The sequence below is a fragment of the Chiloscyllium plagiosum genome, unplaced genomic scaffold (genome assembly GCF_037043375.1).
Source record: "Chiloscyllium plagiosum isolate Xiang-an unplaced genomic scaffold, Cpla_swu_hap1 HiC_scaffold_9, whole genome shotgun sequence".
In the NCBI taxonomy this organism is placed as follows: Eukaryota; Metazoa; Chordata; class Chondrichthyes; order Orectolobiformes; family Hemiscylliidae; genus Chiloscyllium; species Chiloscyllium plagiosum.
Genome location: NW_028270147.1, coordinates 38,112,254 through 38,134,697, shown reverse-complemented (window position 1 = coordinate 38,134,697; position 22,444 = coordinate 38,112,254). Strand labels below are relative to the sequence as shown.

General features: G+C 39.5%; 1 protein-coding gene and 1 long non-coding RNA gene across 3 annotated transcripts in view; one reads left to right on the top strand and one right to left on the bottom strand.

Moving 5' to 3' along the window:
- Nucleotides 1-22,431, bottom strand: part of LOC148149122 (uncharacterized) — a 56,760-nt gene extending 34,329 nt beyond the window's left edge. The window contains exon 1 of the long non-coding RNA XR_015758138.1: nt 22,316-22,431. This is a non-coding gene — a long non-coding RNA (uncharacterized LOC148149122). The remainder of the gene's footprint in view (nt 1-22,315) is intronic.
- The window catches only part of slc6a9 (solute carrier family 6 member 9), a 244,093-nt gene that overhangs the window by 37,098 nt on the left and 184,551 nt on the right, over nt 1-22,444 (top strand). The window lies entirely within an intron of this gene.

The window sequence follows — 22,444 nt, the reverse complement described above, 5'->3', positions numbered from 1 at the left end:
GTCACACTGGAGATATGACCACTTCCTCTTGCATCAAGAATTGTTTAATGAAATGTCTGTTTTTTTGGGCTGATTTTAATAGGGCTGAAGATTTTCCATGCCCTTGCCATAGGAGGCGAAGTATGTCAGGAGAGAATTGCAGTTGGTAGATCTTTTGATTTCAAGCAGTATTTTAAAAGTGCACTTAAATCCAGACAAGCATATCCGGTGTCCCCAATCAGATCCTTTTATACAAAGCCAGAATCTAAGACTTTATTTGCTGTCAATATTCCAACATTTAACAAGGTTCCAAAATTCCCCGACAGGAAAGGAACCTGGAGACTTGCGTGATTTCTGGGAGCAAATTTTTGGAAAATTGATTGTAACATTTATATGCAGCGGGTTGGTTAGCTCAGTCAGTTGCATAGCTGGTTTGTAATGCAGAGTGATAATCACAAGCATCGGCTTCATATCCTCACTGAGGTTACTATGACGGATTCACCATCTTCACCTTTCCCCTCACTTGGGCGTGTCATGGCCCTTACACTAAACTACCACCATTCGTCTCTCAAAAGAGAGCTCAGTGTATGGTCATGTAGGGCTATAACATCTTTCTTCTTTGAATTTGAACGATAGAATCTGGAATCTTTTATCTGCTCCATTCATCTGAATGTACTAAGGGATTCCTGTCAAATTCTCCTTTGTATCCTGCAGTTGTGAGTCTTTCTGAGTCACTCCTGCTGTGTTCTTGAGTGAACTTAAACTTGTTGATAGCATGGAAGATGCAACACACCCTGCATTGCATGCATTGCAGTTGACATTCATTTTTTCTTATGTGGAAATGTTAGAGATTTTTTTTCTTGCTGGGAAAGGGATTATTCTTACACAATAAGGGCGTAAGTATTTTTCAAGCTATTTGGAATTTGTTGACTCACCTCTTCCCTATACTGCTCGAAGTGTTAAGAATTAATGAGCTGGTCATTAGGAGAGACTCAAAGGTTGGAATAAAAAACTTTATTCCAGGAAACAAGTGGACGATAACATTGAAGTGGATTGGAAAACAATTTACCTTCAAATTCAATGCCAATGAATCGCAACAACTTTGTCTATTTCAATTTCTTAGATATGAAATATTATTAACGACAACTAATATTCACATTGCAATTAACATTGCATACCTGAAAAATTCTAGGATTTTAATGACATTATCTGGCCTTATGGTCTTGATGGTCTACTGAGTTAGAGAGGTTCAGTGCTTTCAGTACTCAAGCTGTAAGGTGGATTGCTCCAAGCATTGTAACAGTTATTATCCAAATCTTTTATTCAGTCACTCTCTGAACTAACAATGTGCAGCTTTTTTGAGATTATTTTAGCCAACAATGAGTGCCTGGTTTTAAAGGGGAAGCATTTTAAAAGTTATTAAAGGGCATTATAAAGTATTCATAAAATCCAAATGTTTGTAAATTCAATCTTGATGTAGCTGTTGATACTCCTATTGAGGTCTGCACTTCCAATAAGAAACTGAAATGCATAGCTTGCACCAAATCAGAAAATAGTCACAGCCTTTGAAATGGAGCACAGCTCCTTAATTTGTGGAACTGGGGTTTCAGAAAAATTGAAATAGTTAGGATGCAGATATTACTAAAAGGTCCAGACAGTTGGGTTAGAGATCTTTCCAATAGATACCTAATTAGAATTAAAATAGATTTGAGTTGTCCCTGTGAACCACAAGATCTCAGTGAACAATAGCAGATATGAAATGACCAGCTTAATTTGAAATTTCTAATATTCAATAACTCATTAAGCAACTTGACTCAGTCACAGAACCTTTATACGTATATATTTTCATTTCTTTGTTTTGTGTATGTGTGTGTGCTCTGTAATTCTAAAACAACATTTATTACATAAAAATAGTGAACGCTGCCAGGTCTTATGTAAGTCTGCAAAGTGCTGTCAAGGACTTGCGTTCTTGTAACAATTCATACAGCTGTAATACAATCAGTATTGGATTCACAGAGAGGAGAGACAAAAGTTTCTTGCTGAATGAATACTAACTACTGATCAGAAGAGACGTTTCTGTGTTCAAATCTCTAACAAATTATGGGATTTGAAACAAGCAAGCAGAAAACATAGAATTACCTGTTATTGCAACATTAGCTTTGATAGATTTGGTTATATCACTACTATTTCAACCTTGAGTGCAATGCACTGTACATTAGTAAATCATTAGTAAATGTCAAGAATCACAATTCACTATTTTGTGAAGGACAAAGGGCTAAAATTGCACCACAGTTTATTGGCCTGTGGCCTGAGCTTCATTCTCATTCGTATGTAGTCTCTCATTTGGATCATGACTTTGCTTGCAAACCCTGGTCACCATTACAGCAGAAGGTTAGGACATATGTCTGTGATTATCACATCAGCCTGTCTGGGTTTGACTCTAGGATCTTATAATGAAGTTTAAACCATTGACTGATAAATGTCAAAATTGTGTGGCCAATTCCCCAATGCATTTGTGAAATGTAAATGTTCGAAGATAAGAATGAATTTGACATGACATGTTTAGAAAACTATGCTGTTTACCTAATCAATCCACATTACCAAACTAGTTTTACCACTGAAACATACAATACTGTCACGGACAGAGATGAAGATTCTACACATCAACTCTGTCATAAGCAATTTGAACAGAGCTGCCTGATCAGTGTAAATTTTATATAGGAATTAAATATGTTTCTGAATGTAAAGGTTGGTGAATAGATATGAGGAAAAGTCAGGAAGATTTTGGTTTAAACTTTTAAAAAAGTAAACTTTTAGTCAAATGGCAGCGGGATTGGTTAGTTTAATTTGCTAGACAGCTGGTTTTCAGTGCAGAGTAACACCAACAGGTGGGTTCAATTCCCAGACTGGCTGAAGTTACCATGAAGGGCTCTCCTCAAGATCTCCTCTCAGCTGAGGTGTGGTGACTCCCAGGTTAAACCACCACTGCTTGCCTCTTGCTAATGAGACAGTGGTCCTCTGGAACAATGCTGACTTTACCTTTCACTTACTAAAATTTTCTATGTTCACATCTCAGTCTTTGGGGATCTGGATCAGTTTGAGTGGCTCATTGTAAATTTTTTGATTTCCAAAGCTGCTGCAAAATACCTTTGGGCATTTTATTACATTTTAAACATGATATAAATTCAAGTTATTGCTGCTGCTGATTTATTCCTATGAGGAAGACTTACAGAATTGAATGGTAAACCATTCATGTTCATGAACACAAATGAACTGAAAATTAGACAAGATCTTTTGAAGATTTGGGTAATACCATTATGATTCACTTGTACTTATTCCCCATTAAACCATTTGAAATTTGTGCAACATCCGCTGCATAACTTAAACTACCAGAGAGCTGATCCTATGTAGCAAAAATAGCTTGGCCTTTACCATTCCATCTACTCAATTTACAAGTGACTATATCAGTGGTGACAGTTATTGAAAGATGCTACAGTATTAGAAGACGAAGAAGCTTCATATTCAGTGAACTATAACAAGGTTGAGTGGTTCCATAACCAGAAATTGATTTGCAGTCTGTCATCTCAAATTTAATCTTTAATTGAGAACAAAATGTCTCTATGTACCTCATCACGTGCAGTGCCGTTGACATAGATATTTAAACACTGAAGTGTTATTCTCGATACTTACTCAAACTATACAGAGTTTGCGTAATATTGATGCAATTCATCCCATTTTTACTTGCGTCACTTCTGCATGCCTAAACTGGCTGTAAAATGTACAGCAGTGAGCTCTTATACAAACATGGTGTTCAGTTTTGCAAAGGCTTCCCAAAACTTACAACATTCAGCAATGAACATTTTTAAGACAATTTCTGTTGATTTCCCAGAAGTTTTGAATTTCCTACAGTCTCAGAGAAAATTGTGTTCTTTTTAATTCCTTTTGGTAAAATCGTCTTTGGGAACCAGCCATAAAGCCTATTGGATATAATTATATATACAATTTACAATACAGGTCATTCGGTCCAAGTGATTTATACTGATGTGTATTTTCCACACAAGTTTCGTCCACTCTTCTTCCTTTAACCCTACCAGCATTTTTTCTACTTTTTTCCTTCATGCTCTTGCCATCCTTAAACACAACAATGCCTTAATTACTTCATGTGAAAGCATGCACTTTCTGAGTAAAGAGGTTTCACCTGAATTCTTTCCTGGATTTAGTGATGATCATCTTATGTTTATAACATCTAGTTTTGATCTCTCCACAAGCTAAAACATATTTTCTTTAACTTTTTCTGTCTGTTATAATTGCTCAGTTCTGGAGTTAGCCTTGAAAATAGATTTTGCACCTTGATCTATTATTTTTGTAATATGGAGATCAAAGTTGTTTTAATGTCATCTAATCGCACATTTCTGGTGAATGCCATTTGATGCTAAGCCAAGGGTAATTCTTTGTCACTTGGTGACAGATGTAATGAGCAAATCAAATGATTTTGTCAAGTAAATTGAATTTTAACTCATTGCCTTTATTTGAACAAATATCATCCTTATTTTTAAATATGGCCACGGTTCATGCCTCCACACCAGCCTGTGATATATGTGGCCTTCCAATTCTGGCTGCTTGTTCCTACTTGAATTTAATGCTTCCATCACTGACATCTGTGCTTCAGCTACCAAAAATCCGAGATTTACAACTCGCGCCTTAAACCTCTCTTGTCTACCTCTGTTTCCTCCTTTATGACTTCCTGAAAATCCAGTTCTCTGGAAAGCTCTGAATCATTGACCTAAGTATCTCCTCGTGTGATGAGGTGTCAGATTTTGTTTGATGGTGCAATTATATAGCTCCTTATAATATTTTCCTACATTGAAAGAACTATATGAATGCAAGATGTTGTTGTTATTGTTGTTGAATGTGACAGCCATCTAATTATCTGATTTATTTCAGACTGTTACACATAAGAGCTGACGTCTATGCTCAGCTGATCGTACTACTCTGTCCATCATGTCTGCTGGGAACATAACAGATGTCTGCCTTCTCCCCTCTGGGGCAGTACGACATGTCCATTTATTCACTTTATATATTTAGTTTAAATTTTGTAGTCTCAGTTGGTTTACCGGAAAGCAAATAATGACTGGCAGATGCACAGTATGAGATTCAGATGACAGCAGCTGAGGCATTTGTGTATGATCGTGAAGACTTCAATCATTCGGTTTTGCAAAGCATTCATCCTGAAGGAATTAAAGTTTGCATGTGCATGTATGCATGATGTGAAATTCAAAGCGAAATATCTTGTATATTCAAAGAAATTGTAATTTGCAGCATTTCTCCTTACCCTTGAAGACCAGGATTGAAACAGGCCTTGAAATGGAATTTGAATAGATTTGTTTCTGTAATACCTGGGTTTGTTACAGCATTACAGGTTAGCAATAAGCTATCTAGGCTAAGGGGATTGATATTCCCTCGAATGGTTGGCAAAATGGTTAAGCCCACCGATTCATATTCCGAACTTGATGCCCCCCATTTTCCAGCATGAGATCTTTCACGTTTTGATATAGTTTCTCCTGAAAAGGGGAGTGTTGCTGTCAATTTGTGGATGATGATCTGATGTAGGGAGTTCTCTTTTTTTTCTCACATTGCATCAAAAGGAATGGAGTAGGGACCTATTACATCTAAAAGACTGGCATAAAGCACCTAAGGTTGCACCCAAAATAGTAGTTCATCTGTCTCATCTGTCATGTTATTCTGCCAGATAACCAGATATTTCCAGTATTGTTTTAAATTTGATTAATTGAGTCAAGGTTGTTCCGTCCTAAGTGGAAACATATAACATTAAGTTTCTGCCTAGATCCATTATTCTACTCATAACTGAAACAATGTGTGTTTATACATTTTTATAGCCAGGATTTATGCATTAAGTTGAGCTGCTTGCAATTTCCCCTTAGTCACAGAAATGTAATGTCAACGTTATGTGCAGTTGCCGAACAAAAGTTGCACTGAAATAAGATGGATTGACTTTCCTTCAGATTTTATCATTTTTTATTCTTCACGGTTGTCTTCTTCTGGGAGGATTCATAGATTTGTAGAAGATCTTAGAACCTGTTTGGCACAAAACTTGTCCAAGCCAGTGTTTATGCTCCCACGAGCTTCTTTTCACCCTGATATTTCTTCCAGCATTGCTCTTGATGTTTGCTGATAGCCTTGCTGATACCACATCTGGATTATTGTCCACACTTCTGTCTCCTTATTTGGAAAAAAAAGGTTATAGTTTCATGGAGGTGTGCAGAGAATTCAACTGATTCCTGGGATGAAGGACATACATTATGAAGAAAAGTTCAACCTGTTAAGCTTTCCTGATGAAGGGCTCTAGCCTGAAACGTCGATTTTCCTGTTCCTTGGATGCTGCCTGACCTGCTGTGCTTTTCCAGCAACATACTCTCAATTCTGATCTCCAGCATCTGCAGACCTCATTGCCTCCTTTCCTCTTTCTACCTTGCCTACCTAGAGAAATTGTTAAGTAAACACAAATGCTCTGCAAAGTCTGACACCATCTGTGGAGACAGCAACTGCATTATAAACATCATCAACCTTTCATTAGAACAGAGTAATATTAGTTATGTAGCACAGAGTAAGCATATGAAAGAAGGAAAGGTGGGAAGAAGAGCAAAAAGGTAAACTGGAGGTCTTTGATAAACTGAAATCTAGAAGAGATTAAATAACAGAAGTTTTCATCATGTAATTCACAAGGAAGTAATAATGGCACGAGTAAACATTAAAAGCAAAAAGGTAAAGTCACCATAGTCATACCACACTATTGCTCTCTAATTAGAGAGAGACATAACTGGTGGTGGTTTAAGCTGAGAGGTACTACACCTCCAGCAAGGGGCAAAGTTAAGAGGGAGAGCCTTTCATGGCAACCACAGCTGGTACAGGAATTGAGCTCATGCTGTTGGCATTACTCTGCAAAATGCCAAATGGCTAAACCAATCATTTAGCCAACTGAGCTAACTCATGAGGTGCATAGATAAGGTGAATAGCCAAAGTCTTTTCCCTGGGCTGGAGGAGTCCAATACTAGAGAGCGTCGGTTCAAAGTGAGATGGGAAAGATTTAAAAGGGATCCAAGGGGCAATCTTTTCATGCAGAACGTGGTGCATGTATGGAATGATCCTCCTGAGAAAGTAGTAAAGACTGGTTCAATTACAACATTTAAAAGGCATGTCGGTGGGTATATGAATAGAAAGGGTTTAGAGGGATATGGGCCATATGAGGCAAATAGGACTAGATTAGTTTAAGATATCTGGTCGGCATGGACAAGTTGGACTGAAGGGTCTGTTTCCATGCTGACATCTCTATGACTGTCTCAATTGGACATGGAAGGAATGTTTCCTGTTGTGGGTGAGTCCATAAGTAGTCAACACCATTCTAAAATTAGGCAGTTGCCCTTTTAGATTAGAGGTGAGGGGAAATGATTTCTCACTTGTGTGACTTCAAACTCTCTGCGTTAGAAGGTTGTGAAGGAGGGGTGATTGAATATTTTATGGAGGAGGTAGACAAATTCACGCTTGACAAGGAAATCAGAGATTATTGTTACAGGAGCTAGGATAGTTGAACATGTGGAATTCAGAACATAAACAGATCAGTTATATCTTATTGAATGGTGGAGCTGGCTTGAAGGGCCAAATAGTCTACTTCTGCTCCAAATTCATATGTTCAAGAAAGATGCATCAAGTTGAAATGTGAGTGAGATTATAGTTGTTGTCCAAAGCCAAACTGAAGGAAACAAAAAACAAAAGATAAACCAAACCAATAATAAAACAAAAGGCAGCAGAGGCTATGATCTTAAATCGTCAAACTCAAAACTGAATCTAAAAGGCCTGAAGTGACTTGTCCAAGGTTTGTTTGGGCTTCTGTCACTTGCAGCTCTATTAAACACATCTTGTCCTCCTTTTTAAGCATTTTGGACAGCTTCCTGCACCACACCTTAATTAACTTCTTAGTCACGTTCAACAGCTCATCTCTTTGTATACCACTTTTCCTTATAAGCATAGGAGATGCAACATGTGATCTTTTTACCTCCAGTTTTAATCGTATAAGAAACTAAAAATTCTTTCCAAGTGAAACAGTGATATACATGCAGTTATTTCACTATTGTAGACTTGTGATGTACTCTCTTGAGAATGGAGAGATTAAATGCTGATTTGATGATTCCTTTGAGGAACATTTTTGTTCAGTTTGAAAGCGTGACCCCAAGCTTCTAGTTACCTGTCATTTTAATTATGCACTTTGCTTTCATTCTAACCTTCTTGAACTTGGCATGCTGCAATGTTCCCCATTTTGTTTTGTATATCTTTGCTGGTTTGATTTTGTTTCTTCATTTCCAATTTTTTTGTTTAGATACATCTCTTCTGTAAATGTCTTTACTTGGCCCACTATCACTTCTTTTGGCTTTGAACCAAGAAAACTACCTGTTCATTGTTCCTGCCCTGCATGCAAACACGCACCCTCCCTTTTATTCATCTTCTAATCCTCCCTCTGTTAATTTGTTCAATTACATTTTTAACTTTTCCCAGTTCTGATGAATGTTCACAGATGTAAAAGGCTAACTTTTTTTTCTCTCTGCTGATGCTGCAAGATCCACTGAGCATTTAGAGAATTTTATTAAAGATTTCCATCATCCATAATATTTTTAAAATGGGAAGTTGCGATTCATAGCTGTGAGATCTGAGATTTCAGATCAAGTGGAGCTCTTGATTTTTGCCTCCACCAAAACCGTAAATTGATCAGTGAAAAACTCTTTAATGAACTAGCGTTTGAAACCCACCACTAATATACTTGGATCTGACCATGTCTCTAGGAGGTCGACAATATACTGGTCTTTATTGTGTCAACATAGATACTTGGCTCTTTATTAAGCATTGCAGCAACATGGAATTCAATGAAGGGTAAAAAACAGACACGGGGTCCCAAATGTATTAACTTACATCAGAACAGGACATCCTCAACGGCTACCTGGATGACATTAACCTCTCAGAACGTCAGTGATCCCAGAGGAGCTCAGTAATCAGTGATCCTTATTCACTTTAAGCAGTCCCTTGCAAGTTTACCATGGTGCCCTTTCCAATAGTTGCCTGCTGTGCAGCAACTCTTGACTGTGTAATGTGGAACCAGCTGCCATCAGTCTAACAGCCTCATTGAGGTGGATGAAATTTCAGCAACAAGCAGTCATATCATTACAGTTTGCACTTGAGGGCTTCCATAGTCAACATTAGTTGAACAAAAATATGGCACACCTTAACCTTCGAATGAGAAAGAATAAAGGGCTGGTATAATTAATAATTAAGCAAAAATAATGGTTTCTCCTAAAAGGCAGCCCCTTTACATTTTTAAATTGATGGCCTTTGAGGAAGAGATTGCTACATTTTGTATTAAGGGTACTCTCTCACAGAACAGAACATCTTTAAAGATTTGGAGGAGTAAAATATATAATTTAATAATTACATAATAGTTAAACACTTTCCTATCTAAGTCATAGAGATATACAGCATGGAAACAGACCCTTTGGTCCATGCTGACCAGATATCCCAACCCAATCTAGTCCCACCTGCCAGCACCCAGTCCAAATCCCTCCAAACCCTTCCTATTCATATACCCATCCAGATGCCTTTTGGATGTTGCAATTGTACCAGCCTCCACCACTTCCTCCGGCAGCTCATTCCATTCACGTACCACCCTCTGTGTGAAAACATTGCCCCTTAGGTCTCTTTTACACATTTCTCCTTCCCCCTCTCACCCAAAACTTATACACTGTAGTTCTGCACCCCACCCTCCAGGGGGAAAAGACTTTGTCTAAAATTAGATAAAATTCTGTAGATAATATTATGGATGAAGTATTCTGTAGTGCTTGGAACAGTGAGCAAATGATTGTACATGTTTGAACAGGACATCTGATGGAGATGTGTGGTCAGGTGGGCTGCCTCCAGCAGCATCAAGAGCCCAGCTTGGACCCATATGTTCCATGAAATCTGGATGTCCTCATGTTTTCTGTTTGATTTGTGCGTCATTTGCTTCCATTGCACTTCTTTCCACACAGGATTTCAAAGTGACAAGAATTTTCTTTATCAAACAGCTGGGTTGCCATGAGCAAAAAGCTTAATAACCCACAAAACAAACAGACTGTGTTCTCTTTAAAGCTGAATAAAACCCAAAAGCATTGGCCTACAAATTCTATGCATTATGTAAGCATTTAAAGTGAAAATTGAGGTTCAATGAAAGTTGTCATGCTAATGATCGCCAGTTTTTGCTTTATGGGTTCAATTGACTCTGCATAATGTTTTAAGGAGGATTGCTACTCACATTTAAAGAAAATGATGTATATGCCAAATTGAAAGCCCTGGTGATAGCTGCTGAATAGGTATCAAGAAGCTATTAGAGTAAGATTGCTTCATTTGAGATACAGTTCTGAGTTTTGTAATATTTAATTAATGAATCATAATAAAGACCCGTATCGGTAAAGTGATTGCCAAGATAATTGGAATAGTGTTCGTAAAGCTTTGGCTGCACCTTTCACTTTGTTGTCAAGTTCCTACAAGTTAGGGCCACCAAGCTTCCTGTCAGTACAACTGCCTCATGGCTTATCAGAAAAAATGGTTTTGTAGGTTCAGCATTTATTCTGCGCTTCCAGATTCCAACATATTTGAGATTTATGTGTTTCTGGTATTAAAAACCTTCATACGTCAGCCAGAAGCATTGGACAGAGGCCATACTACTACTGCCCATTATCTTTACATGAGGAAGATTTTCATTTTCTATGCTTAAGGCAATAGAAGAAGTAGAAAAATATTAAATTGGAGGATTCTCTAAGTTGACCAGCAATATAACATTATTTGCTAATCTTTCTCTCCTCTATTTATTTATGCTGTCCATTGTAGTATAACACACGATGTAAACTGCAATTAGAGAGATGTCTTGTTTTTATCTGAAAAATAACCATGGGAAGGAGACCCTAAGGGTCAAAGTTTGCTTTGGCTCCCATCACCTCACATTACCTGATTCTTGCTCTACGACACTGGTGAATAGCAGCACAAATGAATCTGCCAAGCAGGTACAGTAAGTGATATGGAGGAGGGAGCACAATTTAAAAGGTACAGGAGAATTAGCTCATTGTTCAATTGAGTCTCATATGTGACCTCAAGCATTTAATACAGCAATTTGAATTTTTCCCATGTATCATTTCCAAGTGTGGCAATGACTGTGGAGGAGTCGTGTTTTAGCACCCATCATAGAATCATAGAATCCCTACAGAATAGAATGAGCCCCTTTGGCCCAACAAGTCCACACTGACCCTCCAAAGAGTTAACCCACTCAGACCCACTCCCCTACCCTATTACTCTACATTTACCCCATACAAATGCACCTAACTTACATATACCTGAACACGATGGAAATTTAGCATAGCTAATTCACATAACCTGCACAGTCTTGGATTTTGAGAAGAAACCAGGGCATCTGGAGGAAACCCATGCAGACACTGGGAGAATGTGCAGGTAATCCAAGGCAGGAATCAAACACTGATCCCTTGCACTGTGAGGCTGCAGTGCTAACCACTGAGCCACCTCACTGCCCCACGTATGAGGTTTGACTACTTCACTGAACTACACAGCGGCATGTTGAAAGTGGATGCTTCAGGACTACTTGGAGTGGACTCTCTGTGGTTGGGTTAGGGTTAGGCAAACAGTGGCAAGACCATGTAGGCACCAACCTTACTCTGGTGTCTCTTCATATTGTCCTTCACAATCAGCAAGTGAAGTGGTCTGTTCAGAAGGATCCTATCTCCAGAAGCTGCTAATTAAATGCGAAAAATCAATACTGCAAAAATTGAGTGTAAAATACTAAAATATTGGACCATATTAAAAATCTGTAGCATATTCAGTTTGATGACTGAATGGCAGATTTGGGTATGGAATAGGTTATGAACCTATCACTCAACTATATGCCTCATGACCTTCAATTGACATTAGTGCCAATGGCAACCTGATTACATTTAGCCCCATTGTTAGTTCTGGTCCAGAGGGAAACCTGAGCTTTTCAGGACACAAGTAAAAGTTTAGGAACTTCCCAAGCTGAATCTTATTTTTTTTGGCTAAGTGTGAGCTGTGTGGAGCTTTTCAGAGGGGTTGTCGTGTAAGGCTGATTGAGTGCTCTTGCTATATCTTATCAAGCTGTCCTTACTAACTCACAACGCTGCTCTTAACGGCTTCCTTCCTGTCCAATTCCAGCCCCATCCTCCTGTGCATCGCCGCCAAAATATCGCAGAATTAACTGGCATCCCTTGTGCTTGCACTACCTTTAAAGCCTGTTGTACACTCAGACAACATTACAATTGAACATTACAATAATAGAGGCCATGCTTCAGAACATGTTCAGAACATCTTTTCCAGAACCGTTCTGAAGAAGGGTCACTGCACCCAGAATATTAAGTCTGCTTTCTCTCCACAGATACTACCAGATCTGCTGAGTTCTTCCAGCAATTTCTGATTATGTTTCTGATTTCCAGCATCTGTAGTTCTTTGGTTTTTTGATTACAATATTATTGCAACTGCAGCTCAAGATAACGTGTTGAAGTGTAGAAGCATCCTGTAACTGGATTGGAGATGTGCCATAAGCATTCTTAGTGGCTGGCACATATTGGATGCCAGTGAGGAGTGGCTTATGAGGAGTACATGGCCAGTGCCCATGGAGATGTCCTGAGATGTTTGTGCCTGGTGTCTACAGCAGAGGTCTTTTGGAGCAAGCAGTGAGCTGAAGTTGTCGGGTACCTGCTCTCACTTCCAAGTAGAGAATTCTGGGTGTCCAGTTTGTTGGGTCCATTTGTTAAGATAGGAAGCTGGATATCAATGAGGTGAGTTGGGTAATTAAAAATACATTTAACAAGCAATAATCCCCTAATTGGCAACTCATCACTACATAGTAAGAAACTCACTTCACTGCTTGTTAAAAGCATGAAAGTTGGAATGAGATACTCCCAATGTCAAGTTAGGCCTCGTTGGATTTCTTCTTTTCCTGATAGATAGATACCAGGTTTCAGAAAGAAGTTAGTATAATTAGTAATTCAAATTTCTCAAAAAGAAGCATCCTGAAGTTTGCATAACGCTTACAGATAATGGAACTGATTTACTAAAATCATTTGGTTATCAGAATTTGTTTATGGCAGATGTTTGCTTTCAGCTTTCTTAGCTCCACGTCCACAACCAATGTTAGGATGTTATAACATTTGCTAAAACGAAACATATTATTAATGCTTGCCCAATCAATCAGACAACAAATTACTTTTGAAGTGCATTCACTGGCAAATGTTTTCATGAATCAAAATTTTCAGCAGTATCCATTACATACACAAAGGCAAAACACTCCAGATGTTAAGAATTTGAAATAAAATGGAAATATGCAACAAGTCAGTATCTGTGGAAAATGCTACAATTTCAGTAGAGTTCAGAAACTGTTTTTCAAAAAATTAAATCCAGAACTAAGCTATTTGCGATCAGAACTAAGCGATAATGTTACATGGTTTGGAAGAGAAGATTTTTTTTGCCATATCAGAGACAGACAAGGCAAATATTAAATATTATCTATGATGACCTCCGATACACCAGCGTTCGGAATATACGTAAGTTGAACATATATTAACAGCCAAATTGTTGTTGATTGTCAATTATGAATTACACATTAAATGGCAAATGTATTTAAGACAAATCTTACAAATTTACTCAGCAGTTCACACAGCCAGTAGGTCATCAAACTTGGTCACAAAGTCCCCTCAGACTCTTGTCATCCTGAAGAAGGATTTTAGCTTTACTCCTTCTACAATGTAGCCTGATCACAAGCCAACCCGAATATTCCACAGGCACAGTCTCCAATACAAATGGCATATGCTTGTAGAACCTCTGAAACGTGGTCTGAATGTCGTAGATCAACTAGTAAGAAACAGCTGCAGCAACTTATTCTCAGTTTCTGGAGCTGAACTCTCTTGGTCACTTGACTTGTATTGAACCACTAGACTCACAGACCACTTTTAGTGAGCTTGGATGATTTACTTGGCCTCAGCCAATTTCAGCCTGAAGTTTTGGGTTATTTAGATTTCAGTTTTTGCTATCTTAGAGATTGGAGAGGTTAGATATTTTTCTTTATTCATTCATGTGATGAGGGTGTTGCTGGCTAGGCAGCATTTATTGCCATCCCTAATTACCCAGATGGCAGTTAAGAGTCAACCACATTGTTATGGGTCTGGAGTCACATGCAGGCCAGAACAGATAAGGATGGCAGTTAAAGGACATTAGTGAACCAGATGGGTTTTCCGACAAATGACAATGGATTCATGGTCATCATTAGATTCTTAATTCCAGTTTCTTTTCTCTGTTTTGCCTTTCACTTTCTATTTTCAGTTAGGGGCTACCTCAAAGAACACAAACTTGGCCACCATGAATTCCATGATGAGAAAATCTGAATTAACAGTTCAAGCTGATGATCTGTTATCAGAAAGTTTATTTTCCAAGCCCAGTATTCCAGAGCTTGAGGACAAATTCAAGCCTGATAGTCCAAGAACACAGTGCTGCACTGTTGGAGAAGTCTTTTCATCTAGATCTTCAAAAGAGAAGACATTTTGGACTCAAAACTTTAACTCTGTTTCTTTCTCCATTGATGCTACCAGACTTGCTGAGTTTCTCCAGCTCCTTCTGTACTTTGCTTTCATTTTGATGGAAGTTCATTGATCTGACATGTCAGCTCTGCTTCTGTCTTCACTGATCTTGCTAAGTATTTCTCTTTTCATTACCTATCATTTATACATAGGCTGGGCCGACAATTCAGGTTTGTGTATCAACCAGTTGGTAGCACTGTCACCTCTGAGACAAAAGATTATAAGTTCAGGTCAAACTTAAAGACGTCAATGTCAAAGTCAAGATTGGCACTCTAGTTCATTCCTGGGGCAGATCTACATTGGTGGAGCTATCCTCTTTTTGATATGATGTTAAGTTGAAGTTTGTCTGTTCTCTTGAATGGGTATAAAAGATCCCATTGCACTATTTTGAAGAAAAACATGGAAGATATTCCCAATGTCCTGACCAATTGTTCCTTATCACTCAGTTGATGGATGATCTCTGTGGGTTGAGATTTGGCCTGCTAAGTCCCATGAAGACTCACAACAGAAACCTGTTCACAGATTAGTGAGGATGAGGTAAAGTATGTTTTTGCCTTTTGTTAGTTATCTCACTACCTGCAGTAGACCAATTCTAGCAGGCAGGTAGGACTGCTAAGTCCTTTAGGATTTGACCAGTTTGGTCTGTAGTGTGTTGATGAGCCACTTTTGTTGATGGAAATTGAAGACTGTACGCAGAGTACATTCAGCACCCTGAGTCCTCCCTCAAGTGGTTCAACCTGGAGTACTGATTCATCAACCAAGGCAGAGGATGGTTCTGTTTTTATCATCACATTTCTGTGCTGCAGTGAGACCTCAATTATGCATTGCAGACACATAAGAGCATTAGGGAAATTCCAATAGCATTACCTCACTGGCATTCCCTGGTCTCAGTGGGAGAACAAATATTAGTGACTTCCTAGAAGCAAACCTTACAAGCACTCAGGCAAAACTCGGCAAAATCATGATTATGATGAAGTGTGTTTTGAAGGCTGAAACGTGTCTCCTAGTCAATATTCCAGGGAGAGGTAAAAAAAAAAGTTACAAACGACATGCTGTAGCTTTCCTTTGAAGAGTGGCAGCATTGACAGTAATCACTATGAGTTTGCCACCAGTCATTTACAACTGACAATTGCTACTAATCATTTGCAATTGACAAGTTATCCACCAGGGTTTGAGTTCAGATATCTGTGTTACATGCAGAACCCTGTCCTTTGTAGCCAAAAGGAATATGTCCACACATATCACCATTTTCAATGAGGAAAGGAGAGAGGTAATATCAATTATATTTCATCAGTAAACTAAGAGCAACAGTTAAAGTTCTTGCTGCGTCTCCTTGCTAATCGTGGCCCAATCATAATTCTGTTATGCTGGATGAGTTGATAGTTCATTTCTAAATTTAGCTTTCTTTCAGGCCTGATGAGTGCAAGATGAAAATATTCAACTTTATGTCTTTTCCTAGCAATGATTCAATAATTTATGTATTTGTAACCCATGTTCTCTTCACATCTCCGTCTGATTTAGTTTCTTATTTTTAAGTAATATTCAAGTATTAAGCATATCATTAAAGGAATTGTATATCACCTTATTTTTTTCTCAACAAACTTTAATGCCTGATTTTGTTGAAATTCATTTGCCAATGATATGCCCATTCTGCAAGTTTATTAATGTCTTCTTTAATTTGCTGCAGTCCCCATTTGGTATCATCCTAATTTAGAATTACATTTTTGATAATGGAGTCTAAAGTTGTTAGTATATGTTGTGAACAGCAATGGTCAAGAACTAATCATGTGGAATCACACCTCCCAAGCTATGCCATTTTAGTTGGATACCCTCTGTGCCTACCCTCTGCTTTCTATCTACCAACTATACATAACCCCTCATTTCACAAGCTTTGATATTATACAATAACTGATTATGTGTTACCATATCAAAGACTTTTGAAAATTCCAAACAATTAACAAAGTAAACACTTATTTCATGGAATTAAAATCAATATGGCATGAAGGAAAAATGTGGAACTCTTGACAGATGAAGTGATCAAATGGGAAAAATCAAAAGAAATGAGGAAAATCAGGAAAGTGGATATGAGTGATGTCAGTTCAGCTATGATCCTATTGAAAGGCGGAGCAGACTTGAGGGACTGACTGGCTTACTCCTGTTCCTATTTCAAGTGATCTTTTCGTCTTAAGTGCAGAGCTATTCCCTATCTTTCTAATTGCCAATGTCAAGATGACTGTTATTTTCCTTCTATTCAGTCAGATTCTTGAAATCTAACCTACTCCCTCCAAGTTCCTGTGCCAGTAAACTTACCAGTAAACATGTTACTTATTTTAAGATTTGTGTGCTATACTTGGGTAAGCTTGGAGCTTTTTCATGTTTTTCATGTTTTTAATACTTTCGGATTTAAGAGATACAACTGAGTCTATCAACAGTCATCGCTTATTATTGCATGTGACTAAATGTTTCATGGGAAGGACTCATGAACCTGTTTCATATAAGACTGGAATCAGCATAGCGAGAGTCTTGCACAATCTTATGTTTTCTAGTTTTGTTAATGCGCATTAACATTTAAGTTGTGCCTGTGATTTACAAGCCATTCAGTCAAAAAAACTTCAGATATTCATGCTGATTGGAAATGAACTATTGTACCATAATATTTTATTAGTTTAATTGCTTTGGCAGAGTTTTAAAGTAATTGACAGAATTTTAACATCTGTTGATTGGGTGTTTTGGACGCAAATTGGGGGTGGTGTTAAATGAGCAGAATTTCTAAGTAGGTCGAGAAGAATGTTTCAATCTGTTTACTTCCTGGTCTTACTGAGGTAGGGCGGAGGACAAGTAACTAATCTCTACCAGGAGGTTGGTTGACATTTTAAGTGCTTGGATTTAAATTGGTCCTTTTAACTAGGAAATATGGGTGCCCCAGCAAATCACAGCAAGTCTCGTATACGCTATTGGGCCAGGAGGTAGAAGATTTGTTCCTCTCAGTCACTGAAACCCTCCCTAGATTGTATCTTCCTTTCAAAGCCTGTACAATGGCTGCCTCCAGCCCTGCTTATGGAGGATTAGTTCTGGTCTCCAGATATTCCTGGCTAGCTTGGAAACCAAGTCCAGTCAACCTGACTGATTTTCAGGTAAGGCACCCATCTGGGCCAGAAATTAGGGTCTTGGAGTTATACCGCCACAGAATGTAAGGTAACCACAACTTCTCGGTTTTTCATATGCAGCCCTTGCCCTCCTACCTACACTCTCAGTATTTTGGTATCACCTTTTCAATGAAAAGCTCCCAAAGTTAAACACGTAGAGATGCAAAAATGTGGATTTTTGGACCAAATCTGATTTATCTACATTGTACCAGGCAGAAACAACTCCAAGGAGAGTAGTTTTGCCAGGATGTGTATGTCAGCCATTGGTCTTCTGTAAGAAGCAAACCTGTGGACTATCCACCTCTTTCTAGACACGTGTCTATTTTTTACCCATGTTCAGACAAAAAAGTTGCAAATCTGGGAGAAGTGAAATAAAATTAGGAGAGAAAAAGAGAATCGATGTTCCAAAGAAGAGATTTCAGCTGACAAAACTGCTTGATATAAGAGCATAAAGGAAGAGCAAATACGTCATTCAGCCCCTTTGAGCCTACTCCCTTATGATTAGATTACCTACAGTGTGGAAACAGGCCCTTCGGCCAAACAAGTCCACACTGACCCTCCAAAGAGCAATCCACCCAGACCCATTTCCTACATTTACCCATGACTAATGCACCGAACACTATGGGCAATTTAGCATGACCAGTTCACCTGACCTGCACATCTTTGGATTGTGAGAGGAAACCAGAGCACCCGGAGGAAACGCACGCAGACACGGGGAGAATGTGCAAACTCCACACAGACAGTTACCCGAGGCAGGATTCAAACCCAGGTCCCTGGCGCTGTGAGGCAGCAGTGCTAACCACTGAGCGACTGTGCCATCATGGCCGATTTGAATTTGACCTCAACTCCAGTTGCCTGTTTTCCATAACCCCTGACTCCCCCAGAAGATATTTTACTAAACCTTAAATTTAATAATCCAGCTTTCACAGAGAAATTCCTATTCACCTCCATCTAAAATTAGAGATCTTACACCTTTCAATGAGATTACCTCTCATTCTTCTAAACCCCCATGAATATATGCCCAGTCTGCACAAGAACCAGCCTTTCTTCCAACCAGATCATTGTAGTAATCAAGCTGGTGAAGACCACCAAGTTCCCCTCCAGGCCACTGACTTCGGAATATACTGCCGTTCCTTCAGTATCATTGGGTCAAAATCCGGGAATTCCTCTATAACAGCATTGTCAGTCAACGGACAGCACATGGGCCGCAGTAGCTCAAGAAGACAGCTCACTATCACCTTCTCAAGGGCAATTAGGGACGGAAAATAAATGCTGGCCAACTCATGTTCACCATTCCATGAGTGAACAAAAAACAATTCCCTGAATTGTTTCTAATGTGAGTATCTCCCTCCTTAATTCAGGTGCCATACACAATTGTAGATAAAAGGAACTCAGTTTTCTGTTGCACTCACCTGGCAAAAAATGCCAATATTCCTTTTGCCTTCCTAATGCTTAATGTCTTTGAATACTACGGGTATTTCAAATACAAGTATTCCTACACCTCTCTCTGCCACAGAATTTTGTGATCTCTCTCTTACTCCATTTAAGCGATATTTTGCTTTTATGTTCTTCCTACCAAAGTGAATAATCTTACATTTTCTCACATTTGCCAAAACTTTGCTTCCTAACTTATCCTATGCACATTCCTTTGCAGACTTTTTGTATCCTCTTTGCAATTAGTTTGCCACTTATCTTTGTCTCATCAGCAAATTTGGCTGTGATACACTCAGTTCCTTTCTTAAAGTAATTAGATTACTTACAGTGTGGAAACAGGCCCTTCGGCCCAACAAGTCCACACCGACCCGCCGAAGCGCAACCCACCCAGACCCATCCCCCTACATTTACCCCTTCACCTAACACTATGGGCAATTTAGCATGGCCAATTCACCTAATCTGCACATTTTTTGGACTGTGGGAGGAAACTGGAGCACCCGGAGGAAACCCACGCAGGCTCGGGAAGAATGTGCAAACTCCACACAGTCAGTCGCCTGAGGCAGGAATTGAACCCGCATCTTTGGCGCTGTGAGGCAGCAGTGCTAACTGTACCGTCCATTGATATGGATTGTAAATAATTGAGGCTGTAACACTGATGCCTGCAGCACCCCACTGGTTACAGTCTGCCAATCTGAAAATGACCCACTTTTCCAGACTGTATTTCCTGTAAAGTAAGTCCGATCTCTATATATGCAAATATATGGCCTCAAACACCACAAGATCTTAGTTGTGCAATGAACCTTTATTGATATCTTACTGAACGCCTTCAGAAATCTAAATAAATATGGAAACTATCAGGAGCCTGATCACTGTGGGCAATGACGAGATTTGTGACAAAATTGTTTAAGAAATCTGACAAGGTTTATCTCGATATCAAGAGTAACTTGCTGATTCCATGCATTTGCCATGTGGCGAGACCAGTTTCTTGCCAGGCAGTGGCAAATTGCCAGTTAAGGATGATTAACATTATTACATGCTTTACCAATGACACAACTCACCTCATTATTCTTCAGCTTCATGCTCTTAACACCTGCTGCCAGCAAACTAAATACTGCACATTCTCAACATGGAAGACAGAAAGGGTGTGGTGACTTCAGCTTGCTGCTGGCTGTGAGGAGCCTCCCTGTTAATCACCACAAAACAGCATCTCAGGCTACATCCATGGGCACTAGCTGCATGTGCCCCTCATTCACAGACATTTACATTGACATCCCACCTTCGCTAACCCCTCAAGATGCTCATGGCATCTCCCCAATTGCAGGACCCGACTAAAGCACAAAGCTGCATTGCAGGGTGCATTGGCAACTAGCATTGAAATGCTGCTGAAGAATACAAGTTAGAGACAAAGAAACTGCAGATGCTGGAATCCCAAGTAGATGGGCAGGAAGCTGGAAGAACACAGCAAGCCAGGCAGCATCAGGAGGTGCAGAAGATCACACTTGAAACGTTGACATCCACACCACCTGATGCTGCCTGGCTTGTTGTATTCTCCCAGCCTCCTGCCTATCTACTGTTGTTGAACACAGGGCCAGACACCCAGTTCACATTGCATGAAGGAGGCTCCAAGGGCACTGGGGACTGCAGGCAGGGGACAAGGAGAGATGACAGTTTTGCAGAAGGAAATTGTATTGTAAGGTGTTACATACGTTGAAGCAGGGACAGAAACAGGGTAATGCAGAAGAGGTCTTTATCCAAGGTCAAGAGCACCCTGACTTTGGGTGGACGCTCAGTTAATGACCACATCTGGCATGGTCAGCTCATATAACAGGGGTCTCTGGTGGTTGAGGGGTAATGAGGTGAGCATGGGCAGGCTCATGAGTGAGATTGGGTAGGGATCTGGATAGGCATGAAGTCTTTGGGGTTCACAGGATGAGCGATGGGAAAGGGACCTGGATGTTTGAGCGCTCACCAACAAATGTGAGGTTATGGAGTCATATTATCATACAGTAGAGAAACAGGCCCTTACGCCCACTATATCTGCCGACCAACAAACACCAAGCTGCACTAATCTCATTTACCTGCTTTTGGTCCATAACATAATATACTCTAGTATTTTAAGTGCTTATCCAGATGCTTCTTAAATGTTGAGAGATTACCTGCCTCCACCACTTTCTCAGGCATCATGTTCCATATTTCTACCACCCTTTGGGTGATTTTTTTTCTTAAATTCCATCTAAACCACTTACCTCTCATCTTAAACTTGTTCACTCTGGACTTTTACACATCTGCAATGGGGAAAGGATTGTTACGATCTCTTCTGTCTATGCCTGTTATAATTCTGTATACTTCAGTCAGATCCCCTTCAGCTTCCCCTGCTCCTTCAGCCCAGGCATATTCTTGGTGAATCTCCTCTGCAAGCTCTGCAGTGCAATTGAGTCCTTCCAATAATATGGTGATCAGAACTACATACAGTACTCCATCTGTGGCATAACCAATGTTTTATCAACTTCTGACAAGACTTGCTTGCTCCTCTTTTCCATACCTCAGTTAATGAAGGCAAGCATCCTATATGCCTTCTTCACCACTCTGTCTGTGCTGACACTTCAGGGATCTATGGACTTGTACAACATGGTCTCTTTGTTCTGCAGAAGTCCTTCGTGACCTACCATTATTGTGCACATCCTTCTCTTATTGGACCTTTCAAGATGTGTCACCTTGGACATATCGAGATTAAATACTAACTGCCATTGCTCAACCCAACTTACCGGCTGATCAATTATCAGAGTGTAGCCTGAGACCCTCCACCTCACTATCAACACCATTACCAATTTTTATGTCATCTGCAAACTTACTAATTATACCTTCTTCACATCCAAGTCATCAATGTTCATAAAAAGCAACAAGGTCTCAGCACCTATCCCGGTGACACACCATTGGTCACAGCATGTGCGCACGTTACTAGAGAGTGCTGGACCTGCTGTTCTATGGCAGATGCCAACCTACGGATGGTCTCCACAATGTGAACTCCTACAGTTTCTGGTTACTGAAGGCCATTGTCTCACATACCTGTCTGCCAATCCTGTTCCTCACAGGGATTAAGTCCCTATTTGCCAACACATCACCAGCCTGGCGCAGAGCAGATGCCTGGTCTCCACGTACAAGCAGCCTGGGGTGTTCCTTCCTCAGTTGGCTGTG